The sequence below is a fragment of the Schistocerca serialis genome, chromosome 8 (genome assembly GCF_023864345.2).
Source record: "Schistocerca serialis cubense isolate TAMUIC-IGC-003099 chromosome 8, iqSchSeri2.2, whole genome shotgun sequence".
Taxonomy (NCBI): Eukaryota; Metazoa; Arthropoda; class Insecta; order Orthoptera; family Acrididae; genus Schistocerca; species Schistocerca serialis.
This window is the reverse complement of record NC_064645.1, coordinates 268,768,617-268,785,408: the sequence shown is the minus strand read 5'-3', so window position 1 is coordinate 268,785,408 and position 16,792 is coordinate 268,768,617.

The window sequence follows — 16,792 nt, the reverse complement described above, 5'->3', positions numbered from 1 at the left end:
CCAAAAAATTTTCGCCGGCATTGTGATACATTCATACATTTACACACATTTCATAACTCTTAAAGTACGATTCTTGGTTTCCAACATCCTTTTTCACAAGTCAGAGTCCCTAACCACTACTCATTATTCCTTACCTTATTACACATATACATATTCGTCGACACTTCTTCAATATTTCATCATAATAAATACATATCATAATAAACATTCCTCAACAGCATAATACACATCGTCGTCATAATAACAACATCATAACACCTCAGTCAAATCTCAAAAACGTCGTAGCTTTCTGCAATAATTTCAAAACGTAAAAAAAAAAATTCTCTGTTCATTTCAATAATGTCACCTATCTCAAACGTACTTTAAAAATCATGATCCCATACCAAATACATCATTCAAAGTTCTCATAGTATCACAATGGTTCCGAAAAAATATGAACAGTTCACAAAGTACAGACAAAATACAATTTCATAAGTATGAAGTTATCCAACTGTGTAATTGCGTAAACATGTGTCTCTGACGTAGTAAAAAGAATGTTTATCTCTCAAGTAAATGATCAGATAGCTGTGTAATTCTGTGTTAGAGAAATATGGTACCGATGTGTAAAGTTGTATAAGCAAATACCATATTAGCTAGGGCTCCTTGTGCTTGCCAAACACATGGTACACAATGTGGGCGTGTACCGCCCTGAGGATTAATGTAATTATACCCTCAGGTGTTACAGATTACAGCAATAGAATGAAATGCATCACGGAAAACTTTCTTTGTAATTCAAAAATCTTTAAAAAGAAATGTTTTAAGTACAAAATTAATCACTCAAATGTGTGTCCTGTAGCGCTAAACTATCCGTCTTGTTGTAAGATAATCTCTGTGGAAGTGTCGTAGTTATCGTCCTCCGAAAGCTAAGTTCTGCAGAAGTCAATGTACTTACCTCATGATAAACAAAAGTGAAATGCTTTGCTTATAGATATCTTAGTTATTAGGCTTATTGCCGTGATGAAGAAAGTACTGTGCTGTAACGTATTGTTGTGCTACAGAAGAGGCTGTCTCATTGTATCTATACCACAAAAGTTACTACTAAAACATGTTTTACTTTCGAGAATGATACATAAAAACTGTGCAGATATAAAACAGATTCACCGCAAAAGCAACAATGTAAATTGTGTCACACATTAGTAGCGTCGTGATATAATCGTGTAGCTGTCAAAGAAACCAAATACTAAGTCATCTTTAATCTCACAGAAAGTACTTCAAATAAAGAATGTCTTTTCAACTAAACCAAAATGTTGCATTAAAACCTCATTAGCAGTATATGTTCTAAGTATGTAAGCCTTATAGTCGTTACGTAATCGTGCAATTAACAAGCAAGAATGTACAAATATCAACACTGTGTCGTCTGCTCACTATAACAATGCATTCGTGATTTCTGTTAAAATAAGTTCTCTTGGTTCTTGACTGGATATTTAACTTCAAATATTGTTGCATGGTAACAGTATCTGAAGTCTGACAAAGCATACTAGAAATGTGAAGTGAAAAGTTTTATGGCAAAGACAAAGTTAAAAAGCAGATTATCTTTCAATAAACGGTTTTACATGTGAAATGTGGTGTAAACCTTTACTCTTCCTAGTACACAGAGTTTCAACTTCAACGCAATTATCATGTGGTATACGTCGGATTCTGTATGGTCCATTGTAAACTAGAAAGAATTTGTGACTCAAGTGTTTCTTCTTATGTGACAATGAATGAGCTTTAATGAGAACTTTCTGACCAGTATATAATTTCTTTGCATTTGCTTTACCGTGTAGTTTTCTCCTTTTGTCTGCTGCAGATTTTATATTTATAATAGCCAAATCAGTTATGTCTTTGTGTCGAAGTTTACGTGTATTCGGGAAAGGTACTAGCTCTCTGATTCTGTTCGGTGGTTCTTCATTCTTCAGTACAAGAGTAGGTGGTAAAGCAGTGGATTCATGAGGAATTTCATTCAGCACATTTTGAAATACGTGTAAATATCTGTCCCAATGCTGATGCTTTCTGTGACAATAAAGTCTGCAAAGCTTATTGATTTCTTTCATAATCCGTTCAGACGGGTTACAATGTGGTGAGTACAATGAAATAAAAACAGGTTTGATTTTATGATTCCGGAGCATACGTGCCCACACAGCAGATTTGAATTGCGCTCCGTTATCTGAAATGACTTTACTAACCTGTCCAGTAAGAAATTTTTAACAAAGTCGTTGGATACAGACCGTCCAGTGGCTTTACGTAACGGAGTGAAAGAAACAAATTTTGAAGTAAGTTCAACAGCGACTAGAACGTACGAAAATCCATTCGATATTCTGACAAGGGGTCGCAAGAGATCAACAGCAGCAAATTCTTTTAATTTAGAAGGAATGGTAGGAAACAACAGAGCAGGATGTGAGATAATAGATGGTTTCGCCTTTTGACAAAGTTTACAAATAGACAAGACTCTTCGAATTCTCTTTTCCATATTGTTAAAATAACAAGTCGTTCGAAGAATATGATAACATTTTCGTGGGCCAAAATGTGCGTAGCTGAAATGAATGTCCCAAATGAGCTTATTAACAAAATCGTCTGGAATGCAAAGTACCCATAGCTTGTCATCAACAGTGCAGCGTTTGAAGAGTATGTTGTTTCTAACCAGATAATAATGCCGAATCTGAGTGTGGATCTTTTCATGCCATTTACTTTTGATGTCTTTCCAAATCGGATCTTTATCTTGTTCATGAGCAATGTCCTTTAAAGATGTGGTGATAAAGTTTTCAAAGGCGACTTTCTGAATGTAAAGAATACTGAAATTTTTCTCGAGGTTGCCTTCTGTGTTACTTTTCTCAAGCCCAGCCGGTGCGCGTGACAGTGCGTCCGCAACAATGTTCTCCTTGCCGGGAATGTAGACTATTGTGAAGCGGAATTCTTGCAGAAACAATGCCCAACGTTTTAACCTGTCATGATTTAATTTTGAAGACATAAGAAATTGTAATGCACTATGATCACTCTATACTTTTACGTGCTTACCAGAAAGAAAGAAACGGAATTTGTTAAATGCCCAAACGATAGCTAAAGCTTCTAATTCAGTAACGGGATAATTTTTTTCAGATTTTGTTAGCACTCGGCTAGCAAAAGCAATGGTTTTCTGAACAGTAGTGTCATTTTCTATGGCTTCTTGAAATAAATGGTCACCAAGACCGACTTTAGAAGAATCCGTGCTAAGGCAGAAATCTTGTGACAGATCTGGATGAGCTAGTATTGGCGCTTTAAGTAGCGATTCTTTCAAAGAATTGAATTCCAACTGTGCTTGTTCGTCCCAGTTCCAAATAGTATTTTTTCCAGAGAGAGAACAAAGTTTTGGTGTAATTAGAATTTGCATATTCAGAAAACGACGGTAAAAATTTACGAGACCTAGAAAACTGCGGACTTGTTTTTTTGTGGATGGAACTGGAATGGCTCTGATTGCTTCTAACTCTTTAGGATCTGGCTGAATGCTTTCAGAAGAAATAATATGTCCCAAAAACCTCACCTTTGACCTACCGAATTCAGACTTTTCCAAGTTAACTATAATTCCAGATTCTGCAAAAATACGTAACAAACTGTTGAGGATGTGATTATGTTGTTCCCATGAGGCTTCTGCTATTAGAATATCATCCACATATAAGGTGAAGTGACGGTTTAAGAAATCAGGTAATATGCAATTTAGTCCGCGAGTGAACGCTGCTGAAGAAATGTTCAAACCAAAAGGAAGTTTCTGAAATTGATAAGAAACGCCGAAACAAAGAAAAGCTGTGTATTTTCTACATTCTGGATGAAGTTCGATCTGATAAAAGCTGGATCTGAGATCAATAGAAGACAACACTTTTACACCATTAAAATTTTGAAGAAGTTCTTCCATCGTTTGCGGCCTGTCTGTTTCAGGAATAATGATAGTATTGATTTGTCTCGAATCTAAGACAAGTCTGGTCGATCCATTTTTCTTCTCTACAACATGTAATGGATTGTTGTATGAGCTTACTGCAGGCTCAATAGTGCCCTCGTCAAGCATAGATTGTATTTCTGTTGTAACACGATCCCTATAATGTGCTGGAATTACGTATGGTCTAACACAAAATTTAGTATGCTCAAGAACACGAAATTGGTATTGAAATCCCTTGATTGTTCCTGTTTTGTGAGTAAAAGCTGTCGAATGTACTTGTAAAATCTCAAAAAGGTCCTGCCTATCAGTGTCATTACAATTCTCAATTGTTTGGATTTTATTCTGAATTAACTCATTAGTTTCAAATATGTTGTCGATATCATCCCTGTCAGTACTTGCAGAGTGATTGTTAGTGTCTAGTTCCCTAGAAAATTCCGAACTGTTGTCTAACAGAAGGTAAAGCCGATTCATTTCCTCGTCATGGTTTGAGAGCCAATCTTCAAAATTCAAAGCTATTGACTTACCTCCTTTCTCTAAACTTATTTCAGCATCGTGAAAGTTTAAGATTGCTTTGTATTCATTCAAAAAGTCTACTCCCAATATAATTTACGTCGACAATAATGGGACAATAAGAAAGTTCATAGAGAAGCTGTGGCTTTGACAAAAGAATTCTAAGTAGGTTTGTTGGCGTACATCTACACTTTTTCCAACGATTGCACCTTGTAATTTAATCTTACGTAACGGAAGTGTGGGGCAATCGTTCGATTTGTTGCATTTGCTAAAGGCTGTTTCACTAATTACTGAAATGGGACTGCCAGAGTCACGTACTGCCGTAAATTTTACGTAATTTACTGTAATGTGAATCACAGGATATGCAATGTTGTTATGTTTTACGTCGTGTTCCTGGAGTAAGATGTCCCTAATGTCTTCCATTTTTACGTAATTACTAGCTACGGCAGCTGCGTCGTCAGTTTCATAAGTACGTTTTGTGGCTGCCAGCGGTATGAGTCATTGCCTATTGTCTCTTTGTTGGCGCACGTCGTTATTGGGATTTGGAGACCAAACTTCTACAAATTCACCTTGTCGAGAGGGCCTGCCCTGTTTGAATCCCGCCAGTTCTGATGCAATTCAGGTCTGTCGTTACGATCATATCGTCTGTCGTCATGTCGGTAGATTCCATAGTTTCTTACTTGTCGGTCACGTGGTGGAGAATTTCTCCCTGTATCGTAACTGCACGCTGGACCGTTGCGTCAGAAGTTATTCTGTCTCCCTTGATAATAATTATTTTGGTTCCCAAATTGTCTGTTTCTCTGAAATTCTCTGTGATAGTTACTACTGCGGAGAGGTTATCCTTCCCTGTAGTTATTACTACTCTGCCAACGGTTGCCATATGGGTGATGTCTGTTTTGGTCACGATTTACATTGTAAGAATAGCCTTGTCGTGTCCATTTATTATTTCTGTCATCGCAGAATTGTGACGGATGTGACCTGTAATTGTTGTGCTCCTGTCTTCGCGTTCCGTGATTGTCAGTGTCAATTTCCAATTCTTGTAACATTCCCTGAAAAGCTTCAATTTCGTCTTTGCAACGTCCTTCCAAAATTAATGTGTCGTAAATATTCAGGCAATTTGATTAAGCAAATGCGGATGAGTTCTGAGGGGCTGTATGGGTTTGACAGGTACTGATTCTTGTGCAACATGTCTTCAAAATATTTCACAAGACTGGAAAATTCAGATTGTTCTAAATGTTTCATCATTATGCTGCTATGTTTTACTCGATCTTGTGTAGCTTGAGACCAATATGCTGAGAGGAAGGCATGATAAAATTCTCCTTCACTGTGGCAATCGTGAATGACCGATCGCATTCTTACAGCTGGTTCATTCTCCAAATAGCCACACATAAATTCTAATCTGTGCTCTAAAGACCAGTTGGGAGGAAAACAATGAGAGGCTTGATAGAGCCACGCTTGTAGATGAATGTCATTGCTAGAATTCTTAAATGTTTTGAATTTACGTTTAGTAATGAACAGCTTATAGTCAAAATCATCGTGTCGGCGAGTCGCATGTCGGTCATTGTTACGTCGTTTCGGCGGTTCCATTTCAAAATTCGGTGCACCTTGCCAATTTCTTTCATAATTTCCGAAATGCGCTGTGTTATTATTTAGTGGCTGTTCCGTATTTCTATGTCCCTCTTCCCGTATTGGAGCGCGAGTGTCCTCTGAAATATGTAATTCTTGTATTACTTGTGCCAACTGATCTTTTACTTCCCGGATTTCTCTTTTGTGTTGCATATTAATTTGATTCTGAATTTGTTTGAATTTCTTAATTTGTTCATACTCTTCTGTGTCAGTGAAGGCTACAGGTCTTGTGTCACTCAGATCATCATCCACTTTTGTAGATAAGTTAGTGAACTGATCCGAAAGTTCGGCTACTTTCTCCGATAGTGAACACATTTCCTCAGTGTGTTTTTCTGAACCAAGTTTCAGTGTCCATTTGTGTTGAAATCGTATCTACTGTGCCCTTTAAGTTTTCCTGAGTTTTTGCAAGTTGCATAACTGAATCGGTAGATGCAACTGAGTCAATTTTAGCTTGCAAGATGTCGTGAATTTCATGAACAATGTTTGCAGTTCCTTTATGGCTGCTTCGTGATTCTGTAATACATTTTCATGACGCGAAAAAATAGGTTGGAAATACTCACAAATTTGTGTTTTTACGTCATTACAGACTTTTTGACATTTCGATTCGATTTTATGTAACTCAGTAGTTAAATCTTCACGTCCTATGAAACGCATAAATTGGCCAGCATGTTCTCCTGATCTTACACCTCTGGACTTCTTTCTGTGGGGTACGTTAAAGGAGAATGTGTACCGTGATGTGCCTACAACCCCAGAGGATATGAAACAGCGTATTGTGGCAGCCTGCGGCGACATTACACCAGATGTACTGCGGCGTGTACGACATTCATTACGCCTGAGATTGCAAATTGTGTGCAGCAAACGATGGCCACCACATTGAACATCTATTGGCCCGACATGTCGGGACACACTCTATTCCACTCCGTAATTGAAAACAGAAACCACGTGTGTACGTGTACCTCACCCCTCATGGTAATGTACATGTGTGTCAGTGAAAAAGACGAATAAAAAGGCGTTACGCATGTGGACGTAACGTGCTGTTTCATTCTCTTCTGTACCTAAGGTCCATCACCGTTCCCTTTGGATCCCTACGTAATTCGGTGCTCTCCGATACACACGATCGAACAGCGGAGGAGTGGTACTCAAGCGTCAACTTTAGGTTACAATATCTCCCGATGTAATTAACATTTTACAATGCAACAAACGGCACTGATTACGTATTTGTTTATATGTTCAGATGTGCTAACAAAACTAACGGGGTTCCATTTAAAAAACGTAGGCTTGTGTTAAATAACTTCCGTGCATTTTTTTATGGTTTGTATTAACCAATTACACTAGCCCCTCTCCTCACGTTCGGTCTGTGGAATCGATTCGTCAGTATTTGATGTGGTTTACGAAATATATCCAGCGGTAATGTTAGGTGACTCATCCTGTATATCAGTTCACGATATCCAGTCTTACAAATTTATTTTCTCTGTCCAGATCATCTGCTCTCAAAACTCCTCCATCTCACTCCCCACATCCGCCACTGCTGGCGGCTCACCTCTAACTGCACAACGCTACGCGCTGTTAACTGCCAACTGCCCAACGCTACAATGGCGAATATTGCAACAATGCCGACCAGCCTCAGACTGCACACAGAACAGTCAGTGATTTTCATATAGAGCGCTACATGTCGTTACCAATATAAAAACCTAAACAGCCTACTTACAGTAATAACAAGACCTGCTCTAATGTTACAATATATATCAATTCAGGAGGTAAGAAATGTCAACGTAAGTCTAATGTTAATATAGTGCGCTGGATATGGGAGGGAAGTGAGGTCAGTAACTAACTGGCTGAGTTTATAGCTGGGTCGTAATACATCCACTCTCAAACTCTTAGAAAAAATCAATTGGAGCACCATGCGCCTAGCAGCTGTCGTGGGCGAGCAGAACACACACTGAACATTTACAAACGGTGCATACAGAGAGCACGCCCGCGAACTGGTTACAGAAGTTAGGCGAGTGGCTGTAACAACAAAAAGATTGGGAGCTGGTCGGTATTTTAGCACCAGCACACAGGCCAAAAGCTGATGAACTTCATTGTCTATGCAGTTGTTCAAATGGTTCAAATGGCGCTGAGCACTATGAGACAGAACTTCTGAGGTTATCAGTCCCCTAGAACTTAGAATTACTTAAACCTAACTAACCTAAGGACATCACACACATGCATGCCCGAGGCAGGATTCGAACCTGCGATCGTAACGGTCGCGCGGTTCCAGACTGTAGCGCCTAGAACCGCTCGGCCACCCCGGCCGGCTATGTAGTTGTGACCACGTACAAACATAGTAGATAAATGGCATGTATGTTACAACGAAATCGTCCCTGTGTCGACTACAACAGGCACAAAAGCATTCTTATCAAATTCGCATTACACACGTACACAACCTGATCTGAAAGCTATTTAAGAACGGCGGAAGCCTATTGAATGTGTAATCATACCCAGGTGACTTTTGGGAGAGAACGGTATATATTACTCAGCATTTAACAGGTCTTTGTTCAGACAAAGTTCACATGCAAATATTATTTCTCAATTTATATTAGCGCACACATGTTGCCTAAGATGAGAGTCATTCATCAACGATGAGAGCTCATTTTTTATGCAGCCATGACCACGTGGGACATGGAAAGCAGTACTAAATAGGCTACTGACAGTGAAATTATTCTTCAATGCAAGAACGTTCCCCCGATAATATTTTTATGGAGAATACACGAACAAGGGCACATTAATCGTTACCAAACGCCCAAGGAAGGGTGATAGTTTGTGTGCCCATAAACGATGACCCCTGGAAGACATGACCCCTGGAAGGCAATGCCTGGTACGTTACTCACAAAAAAGTCATCAATCGATCTTAAAAAAATTCCTGCAGAAATAAGAACGGTGCACCTGTAACCAAATAAAGATAATATCAGCAGTAATAAGCCTTAAGGCTTGGAGAAATGTTCGTGCTTACTGATTATTCAAAGCCTGAACAAAAGACTTCCCATCAGACTATGCTCTCTGTATTGATTTTCCCAGAAATATAAAAATTTCTGAGTGTGTTAACAGACTTGAAAGAAAACGGATTAATCGCTTTCAGGACTGAATAATCATTCTTATACCGTAAACTGCGACGTGAACGAGACGCTCTGATGGAGTGACTTCACTTACAAGGCAAAGACATAATACCTATCGTGGCGGACACATTGATGCAGCGTCCACCTTCAGCTCCATGTTGGGCAAAATGAATCACTTCTGTGTCCAACTATGCTACAGCACCTTTCAGTATCTTCTGTATCCCAGACATGCCTGTTCTCGTTGCATATTTCCCCAGGGACCTGGAGTGGCAACTACACGGGGTTACACATGCATTTATCGATGTCCCATGCAAGGATGCAAGATTATGACTCACATCATACCATCCACACATTAAGAAAATGAAGCTGTATAAGGAGAAAGAGGAAGAGCGTGCACCGTTTAATAATTGAACCAATTATCCCCATTCTTCCTCAACATGTTGTTGGTGTGCTGCATAGATAAACGCATTAAAAAGAATGTAGCAGTATTATCATGCAGTTTATACCAAATGCTATAGTAATGAAACGATATCTGTGGTAGCTTTTCAGCATTAGTTTAATATTGCAGTTATTATTTTATAAATGAACCTCCTCCCTCCATGATCAGGGCCAAATGGTGATTTTTATGCCACGTGTGCAATCTTACTGTCACCGAGATACAGAATTGAGTCAAAGATTGATATAGACGGATAAATCGACGTAATTTCTCGCTCTGCTAGTTCTTATTTATCCGCTGAGTATGCAGATTGTACTGATCAAATCTTGCCAATCAGTTGAAATTAGAGTGAGGTTGTCTCTGTTTGCTTATCCTGAAATCTATATCAGTCGTGACACAATGGGTCAAATATCCACACCATTCCTTTCTCATAGGCTAGTAGGTAGGGATCCGACTATGGCAGGTGGATGTCATGCACCATGCCAAAGCCACGCCTATTTCTGTGATTTTACAGTACTGGCCATTAAAATTGCTACACCAAGAAGAAATGCAGATGATAAACGGGTATTCATTGGACAAATATATTATACTAGAACTGACATGTGATTACATTTTCACGCAATTTGGGTGCATAGATCCTGAGGAATCAGTACCCAGAACAACCACCTCTGGCCGTAATAACGGCCTTGATACGTCTGGGCATTGAGTCAAACAGAGCTTGGATGGCGTGTACAGGTACAGCTGCCCGTGCAGCTTCAACACGATACCACAGTTCATCAAGAGTAGTGACTGGCGTTTTGTGACGAGCCAGTTGCTCGGCCACCATTGACCAGACGTTTTCAGTTGGTGAGAGATCTGGAGAATGTGCTGGCCAGGGCAGCATTCCACCATTTTCTGTATCCAGAAAGGCCCGTACAGGACCTGCAACATGCGATCGTGCATTATTCTGCTGAAATGTAGGGTTTCTCAGGGATCGAATGAAGGGTAGAGCCACGGGTCGTCACACATCTGAAATGTAACGTCCACTGTTCAACGTGCTGTCAATGCGAACAAGAGGTGACCGAGACGTGTAACAAATGGCATCCAATACCATCACGCTGGGTGATACGCCAGTATGGTGATGACGAATACACGCTTCCAATGTGCGTTCACCGGGATGTCGCCAAACACGGATGCGGCCATCACGATGCTGTAAACAGAACCTGGATTCATCCGAAAAAATGACGTTTTGCCATTCGTGCACCCAGGTTCGTCTTTGAGTACACCATCGCAGGCGCTCCTGTCTGTGATGCAGCGTCAAGGGTAACCGCAGCCATGGTCTCCGAGCTGGTAGTCCATGCTGCTGCAAACATCGTCGAACTGTTCGTGCAGATGGTTGTTGTCTTGGAAACGTCCCGATATGCTGACTCAGGGATCGAGACATGGCTGCACGATCCGTTACAGCCATGCGGATAAGATGCCTGTCATCTCGATTGCTGGTGATACGAGGCAGTTGGGATCCAGCACGGCGTTCTATATTACCCTCCTGAACCCACCGATTCCATATTCTGCTAACAGTCATTTGATCTCGACGAAAGCGAGCAGCAATGTCGCGATACGATAAACCGCAGCCGGTGTGGCCGAGCGGTTCTAGGCGCTACAGCCTGGAACCGAGCGACCGCTACGGTCGCAGGTTCGAATCCTGCCTCGGGCATGGATGTGTGTGATGTCCTTAGGTTAGTTTAGTTTAAGTAGTTCTAAGTTCTAGGGGACTGATGACCTCAGAAGTTAAGTCCCATAGTGCTCAGAGCCATTTAAACCATTTTTTGATAAACCGCAATCGCGACAGGCTACAATCCGACCTTTATCAACGTCGGAAACGTAATGGTAGGCGTTTCTCCTCCCTACACGAGGCATCACAACAACGTTTCACCAGGCAACGCCGGTCAACTGCTGTTTGTGTATGAGAAATCGATTGGAAACTTTCCTCACGTCAGCACGTTGTAGGTGTCGCCACCGGCGCCAACCTTGTGTGAATGCTCTGAAAAGCCAATCATTTACATATCACAGCATCTTCTTCCTGTCGGCTAAATTTCGCGTCTGTAGCACATCTTCGTGGTTTAGCAATTTTTATGGCCAGTAGTGTACCATTGTGCCGAGGAATGAAAAAACGGCATGTAGGTATGGACATGGTCCCCAAGGAGAAATGCATACGTGTGCTGATCCATTACGCCTTCGAAAATGATTAGACCATCCTGGGAATGCCGTAAAAGGAATTCCCCAGGTGGTAACAGTCTCTCCTTGGTTGCTTTCAGTCGGAAAAAAAAAATGGTTCAAATGGCTCTGAGCTCTATGGGGCTTAATATCTGAGGTCATCAGTCCCCTACTACTTAGAACTACTTAAACCTAACTAACCTAAGGACATCACACACATCCATGCCCGAGGCAGGATACAAACCTGCGACTGTAGCGGTCGCGCGGTTCCAGACTGAATCGCCTAGAACCACTCGGCCAGCTTTCAGTCGTTTCGTGCCGTACAGGGCACTGGACGTCTGGCGATGGAGCATAAAACGTAATTCATCTGGAAAGGCCACCACTAGCCCCTCAGAGCACCTCATTTTAGGTACTGGCGTGCAAATTCCAGCCTTCGTCGCCGATGAAGTCAGTATGTATACTTGAACCAGGTGCCTGCCGTGGAGGCCCATACACAGAACGGTCGCTGATTAGACACTGTTGATAGCCCTTTAATTCGTGTGAGCGGTCATTTGCTAAACAGCTGCACGTATATCCGCCCATAAACGTCTCTGTAACCGTCGTTCACCCTCTCACCTATGGCCCGTGGTGCACCACAGTTCCCTCGGCGCCAGTTTCGGATAGTACCATTTTGCTATGGATGGTTTATTTTGAGCACGGCAGCACGCGAACAGCTTACAAACTTAGCCACCGTGATATTCCTGCTAGACCCAAGTAGTGTTGAGAGAAGTAGGTTAGATTTACCCCAGTAAATATAATTTTGAATTTAATTTTTAATCACGTATTACCGCTTCGGAAATGCTTCCAATTGTCATGACCTTTTGGACGTGAGATAAATGGCTGCCCTATTTTCCGCTTCCCCCCTACACGCTTTATATACCCTGCACTGCAGATGCAGCCACCTGTCGCCTCTGAGTGACATTGCAAGTTGACGTATAAACACAGGTAGTGGTCACATTAAATGATTGGACTGTGCATAGGAATAGTGAAGATTTCGATTGCTACAGCTTGCATCGCAGCCCATGTTGAATAGGTTCCCTCTGTCTTGCCATCGCCAGGAAAGTGCGTCTCTCAAAAACGTTATATATGTGTTTCCGCGAAACTGAACGTTTTCGTCACACATTCTCACCACCTTAAAGGAAAAGAAAGTAACGCAAGTGTGCCTGTCGATCGCGTCAGAGTGTCTTTGCTTCAGACATCTTTGCTATCTGCTGAAGCACGACAAAGTACTAGTATCGTAATCAAAGCTAATGTGAAGAATGTTTATTTCCGTTCATACTAGCAGCAGAGTTAGCTTTCAAGGTATTGTCACCTATGCCGAGGTTTGGGGAAGTAAAACTATGGTAAATGGTGCGTTTAGGAGAAGGTAGGTGGATGCAGGATGTGAGGCGAAGTTCCTGACATTCAGGGATATGTAGGGAGTGGTAACTGCCGGCAGAAGCAGTAATTTAAACGACGATGACAAAGATAGGCCTGGGTGAGGTAAGTCATGTGTAGTTGTAGATTAGGCTACCTCCTGTGCAAGAGGGTTATACAACATAGGTTACTGAAGGTCGAGACCTAGAGGATGTGTGGAAGTACGGCTAGCGGGGGCCTTGGCTGACGCATAGGAGAATGCGCCGGGAAGGCCACAGGCGCGCCGGTAGAGAACCAGTTACCGATCCAGGCGGTAACACACCAGGAACTCGTAGTCGACCGAGACAGGGCAAGAACTGCAGCAGGGGGCAAACTGGGGTCGATGTCCCGCAACTGCGACGGTCTTGCAGCTGCGAGAGGGGATTACTGACTCTTCCTAACTGCACGGCAATACCAGATCACACAAGTGAAGACACATCATACACAGAGCCTCACTGACGACTTGTAACAAACTGGTGGACCCTTACAAAGTTTCTCTGGCTAAAGGTGCTGAAGATAGATGTTCGCTTAAATATTTAGTGACTGATACAGGGCCAAGTCATATTAATGCGACCACAGCTTGTGTTGGACATCAACATGCAATAACCACACAGACGACAGGTGTCAGCACTAGCAGATGAAGGTACATAAAACGTGCCGGAGATACACGGGAAACAGTGCAGTCGTTATCGTAATGCGTTAAGGAAGCGATTTCTCTGGTGTCCAAATGGGACATGGGTGGAAGGATATCCGAAATGATTAAGTCTGCAAATTTATCGCCTGCCGTCTTGTTTGGTGTATACCGTGCATGTCAAAATGGGGCTATCGAAAACCGGCAACAAGGCAACTGTGTTGTACCGTCGGCCATAGAAGACAAGGTTGAACGACGGCTGTACATATATGTACAGGCGAATAGACGTGCAGCTCTTGAGCAGCTGACCACCCAGATTAACAAAGAGGTTACCAAAAGTGTCTCCTCAACGAACATTCAGGGAAAGACTGTTTCTCCTGGGTGGCTTGGGTTAAAAAAAAAGTAAACTAAATATTACGATAAATTTTGTAAATAATCGACAAGTACGCTAAAGAAGAAGAGACAGAACTACAAGGGACATGTGATTCCATGGACTCTTGCGCTTCCATGCATGATCTATCTTTCCTTTGTCATTCGCTTATCTTATTTGCTTGGATTCGGACCTAAGAGGACGTTCTTGTGTAAAGCTCATCTTGCTGTACCAGCTGATAATGTAAGTTGTACTTAAAACCCGAAAAATATAATGGTTATTTTGTCAAAAGAATTTTATGTGATCAATCTATTGTTAGTCTGATAACTAGACTGCCTTAAGTAGATATGGGCCTTAACAAAGAATTTTCATTGTTAGGCGCCGTGTTAGAAAAATCTTTAACATTTTTTCTTTTAGCTCATCCACAAGACGTAGCGTCGGTTAGGACAACTAACTTTATTTCAGATCCCACGAGACCGGAGGCAGCTACTAATAATTTAACAATTTTACTTACAGATTTTCTTTATATAACGAGATAACATCCCAGGCAGAAAAGGTCTGGACGCAGGATTCCAGTTCCATTATAGGATTTCATTTGTAGATGCTACTCTTGTTATCTTATATTGGGGAATCGAGACGAAACCACGACATTAAGTTACGTACTACAGTAGTGTACATCGAACAGACTTGGCAAGTATTCTCTGGTGCAATAAGCACACGACTTCTCACGAGCCTAGTGTTGGATAAATAAGAATAGGACAATTAATTATAGACGATTACGCAACTACCCTGAGAACTGAGCTAGTTTACTGAGTGCTTATACACGTCGGGCTGAATGAGACAACATATTACAGTGTTAATAGTATTCCTACATTAGTTATTTCTCTTTTATGCTGAGCCATTACATTAATGTTTGTTTTTTGTGTAAGTCACAGCTCATATTCAGTCTATTACATTACACTAATAGTCACAAAATAAAAAAAAATTATTTTATTACATTACAGTACGAGCCTCCGCAGCAGCGCCTAGTTCGTTCACCCATGCTGTCCGCTGTTCATCGGCGACAAAGGCTGGAATCCGACGACCGCTGAGAGGGGAGAGGTGGCTGTTTCAGATGAAACACGTCTTATGCTCCACCGGAGAGATGGCCCTTGGCCTGTATGGCGTGAGACGTCTCAACGTAAACACCCCGTAACAATTGTCAGAAGACTCCAGGCCGGAGGGCATTCCCGGGGTGATCTCGTCACCCTGGAAGGCACAGTGGATCAACTCAAGTATGCATCTGTCCTTGAGGACCATGTCCACCGCTACATATAGTTCTTCTTTCATTGGTATCCGAGGCAGCTACCAGCGGGACTATATAACGTGTCACACGGCTTGCAGTGTACGTGCGTGATTCGAAGAGCAGCAGGATGAGTTTATCGTACTCTCCTGGCCAACATACCGGGGTTTAAACCCAAATGAGAATCTGTGGGACCACCTCGATCGGGCCGCTCGCGCCACGGTTTCTCAACCGAAAAACTTCGCTCAGCTGGTCACGGCACTGGAGTCGGCGTGGCTGGATATTCTTGTCGCTACCTTCCAGATCCTCATCTACTCTCCACCTGTACGTCTCACAGCAGTTCGCGCTGGAAAAGGTAGTTATTCAGACTTTCGACTTGTGCTCACATTAATGTGACAAGACAATGTGTATTGCTGACCATAAAGCTTACTGTTTTTAGTTCATGAAGAATAAACACATTTTATTTTGCAATACTTCGCGGATGTGATGTGTTTTAAAACACTATTTTATTAAAAGCATCCAGACACCTTTAAGAGGGCCCATTTTTCTTTAAGATGGCTTAAATTCTGCTGGGGACACTTTCAATCACGTATCTGAATGCCTGTGGAGGCATGGCAGCCCATTCTTCTTCAAGAGACGAAGCTACTGATATTGGACGTTGGAGTCTGGAGTAATGCTGATGTTCTAACTCATCGCAAAGGTGTCCGATCGGTTTCAGGCCAGAACTGTGGACATTGCAATCCATTTCAGATACAATATTGCCCATAAAGCATTGCCTCACATACGCTGCTTTACGAGATGGAGCACTGTCATGGTGATCAATTATAGCATCCGAAATGTGGCTTTACAGTACGCACTATTCAATGCTGCAAAATGCTTTCATATCATTCCGCATTTAGCATTTTTTTATTCGCAAGAACAACATCATTACCTAACTATGAAAAACGCCATATCGTAACACCACATTCTCCTATTTTACTGCTATCACTACACATAATGGTAGCTAACTTTCTCCAGGTATTCGACAAACCTGAAAATTTCTATCTCGTTACCACAGGGCATCAATCAAAATCACTCTTTTCCAGTCGTCCATTGTCCAGTGACCACTCTCCTTACACCACCTTAAGCGTCGCTTAGAACTGATCAGAAAAATGCCGACCATTGGAGCCCATTCGTGTTAACTCTCTACGCACAGGCCGGTCGTGGTGGCCGAGCGGTTCTAGGTGCTTCAGTCCGGAACCGCGCGACTGTTACGGTCGCAGGTTCGAATCCTGCCTCGGGCATGGATGT